The sequence below is a fragment of the Muntiacus reevesi genome, chromosome 8 (assembly GCF_963930625.1).
Source record: "Muntiacus reevesi chromosome 8, mMunRee1.1, whole genome shotgun sequence".
NCBI lineage: Eukaryota > Metazoa > Chordata > Mammalia > Artiodactyla > Cervidae > Muntiacus > Muntiacus reevesi.
This window is the reverse complement of record NC_089256.1, coordinates 91021745-91024810: the sequence shown is the minus strand read 5'-3', so window position 1 is coordinate 91024810 and position 3066 is coordinate 91021745. Positions and strand designations below refer to the sequence as shown.

General features: G+C 43.2%; 1 non-coding gene across 1 annotated transcript; it reads left to right on the top strand.

Annotated features, from left to right (window-relative positions):
* Nucleotides 1-1584: 1584 nt before the first annotated feature.
* Nucleotides 1585-1656, top strand: TRNAC-ACA (transfer RNA cysteine (anticodon ACA)). The gene has a single exon. It is a non-coding gene; the product is annotated as a tRNA-Cys (tRNA).
* The last annotated feature ends 1410 nt before the right edge of the window (nt 1657-3066 follow it).

Sequence of the window (3066 nt, the reverse complement as noted above, 5' to 3'; positions counted from 1 at the left end):
AGGCAAATGCTCTGTAAGACAGTTTTGACCCTCAGATCACTGACACCCTCCACTGGGGTATAAATTGATTGGACCTCTCAAAGGTGCGGTGGACAGAAACATGACTGAAAATCTGGGCCTTCCACCAGAGGTTTTACCAATAGCAGATGAGGATTTTACAGCTTTAATTCTAGTATATATCTAGATAGAAAGGCAGAACAGAAAAACAGATATCCTTTGGGAAGATTTGCAGGTACAGATGAGAAATGAGTCTTCCTGACATCTTTCCTAAATTTGTGAGAACCCTATTGCTAGAATGGGAGAAATTATCATTAATGAAAAGTAAATGATATGGTGTACTAATGCCCAATGCACAGGCTATGGAAGTAATTGATATTGCTTCAGAAATACTGCTCCTTTGTACTGAGAGTGATTTGTGATGATTCGAAAGTGGTACAAGATGATTTCAGTGCTTCAGGGAAGAAACACATCAGGGCTGATCAGAAGGTGTGTTTTGACTCCATTAGTGCAGAGGATATTTACATGAAATGTGACTCCCTCCCCCAGGAAAAATTGCATGGCTGAGTTACATACACACACACACACACACACACACACACACAATAACACCCAGTTAAGTCAGCCTATTTAGAAAATGCTCCAGTTCTCAAACTCTGTGATCAGTATGCATTGATTTTCTTTCTTTAGTAGCAAAAAGACAAAATCTGGACAGATGTTTCCAAGTTGTGAATCACTTTAAAATTGCTATGTCCAGGAAATTCCAAATTGAAATCCACCCTATCCCCTATTTCCTTTCCAACTAAATGGGATTTTTTTTTTTAACTCAGTGAACTTAGGAACTTTTTTTCCTTGATAGAGATCTAAGTGTCCCCTTCATTCTGAAAGGGGTTCATAACCTGAAAGATTTAATAAGGTTTTATTAATCATCCTAGGAACTCTCCAAGGGGGGAAATAAAAAGGAGGGGACAAAAATTCCACATTAAGACATGAAATGTTGCTGAGAATGCGGCTGTTGGCTTCCCTTTTCTATCCATTAATGGAACGCATGGAGCCTGACATCCACCCACTTGTCTTTGTGGACTATTTGTCACTCACTGAAGGAGAAGCTAAAAAAGGTGTTTGTCTGTTGGCTGTAATGCTGATTCCTCATAGCAACGAGATAGAAAAAATGCAAGACGCCCTAAGCAAAGCTTGCTTATAGAATTTAGTTTTGAATAGGCATAAAATAGTTTATGGGTAAAATGGAACCCCTTGTCAAAAAGTGTGCAAGTCTGGACTTCATCCTGTACCAACTCCACTGTGGATATCATGCAGCCAGCGACTCAGCTATGAGGGGTATTTCTACGAAAGAGGTTCTTAAAAGCGATCTATCAACCAGGAACCTTCAGGGAAGAAGCTCCACAACCCCACTCTCACCCACAAGCTCAGGAAACTTGCACAAAACCCATGACAAAACTTTATTATCACCCATCTTCACAAAATCGTCTGTGTCTTATTAATTTGCATATCAATAGAACTTAATGATGGTTCTTGGACAAAAGAGATGCTCAGAATATTTGAATGGAATTTTTCTATCGATGAGCTTCCCTGGTAGCTCAGATGGTAAAGCGTCTGCTTACAATGCGGGAGACCCAGGTTCGATCCCTGGGTTGGGAAGATCCCCTGGAGAAGGAAATGGCAACCCACTCCAGTACTTTTGCCTGGAAAATCCCATGGACTGAGGATCCTGGTGGGCTACAGTCCATGGGGTCGCAAAGAGTCGGACACGACTGAACGACTTCACTTTCACTTTCTATGGATGAGGTTATTAACATCTTTATAGCATTGGTGCTACTTAAAATGTTTCTCAAGTATTTTAGTTTCAAAATCTCTCCCTTTAAATAAGAATTTGTTGTTATAAATGATGTGGTTGAGCACTGTCCTGGGACTCTGCTTCTGCCAACTTTCTTAAAAGGCTGAGAACAGAAGAGCAGAGGGCAAGAACCAGCAGCTTTCAGAGGTTAGACTCCTTTGGAGACCCTGCATAGGAGAGCCAAAACCTGAGGTTTAGACCCTCAGCTCCTCATTCCTCTTGAAGATATAAAAGAATTGAGGTGAAGAAGTCAGGGAGTTAGACAAAGGGTTGATCTGACAATTATCTGGAGGGGGAGGGGTTTCAAGGAAAGCTTCAGTGAGACCATTGCCGTTTAAAGCAGTAGAATCATCTGACTCATGCTTGAGGATAAAAGTTTCTGGGGAGGGTTTGGCTCCACAGAGGACTTGTAGCACTAGCTTAGAGGTTTCCAATCGCTGTACTTCCCAATGTGATTGCTTTTCTACAACAAAAGAACCTAAGCAGGGATATTGGCTTGTGGTCTCAGTTCATGGAATTCCGCCCAAATTGGTTTCTGCTGTAGGGGTAATCTGGCCAGAAAGAGGCTGAGGGGGAGATTGTAGATTTTCAGCTGAAGGAGAGGCGCTGCCCAGCAATGGAGCTGAAGCTGGAGCGGCTCAGTTAGGACTTGCTTTGTAATTTGCCGGGTCCTGGCGCTAGTGGTAAAGAACCTACCTGCCCATTCAGGAGATGCAAGCGATGGGGGTTCAATCCCTGGGCCAGGAAGATCCCCTGGAGGAGGGCATGGCAATCCACTCCAGCATTTTGCCTGGAGAATCTCATAAACAGAGGAGCCTGGAGGGCTACAGTCCATAGGGTCGCAAAGAGTTGGACATGACTGAAGCGACTTAGCACACAAGCATGCAGTGAAAAAGGAAAATGCAGGGTGCTCTTGTTCAAAATTTAAAAACTTCAAAATGGTGATGACAGGGCATTAAACCAAGCCTGAGGCCCCCCCTAAGTTTGTGGTCCTGAGAATCTGCACAGGCCTCACACCAGTTAAGCTGGCCCTAGACCTAGTGGTGAAATCACACAGCTCTCAAGCTTCCCAAAAGTTCACCCAAGAGAAATTAGGCATAAACTTCTTCTACAGCCAGAGAAAATCAGTGTGGATCACAGATTTCAGTGAAAGACATCTCTGTACATCTCTTCCCGCTCTTTCTTTCAATCCTCCAGGAGTCAGAGGCAGCCTA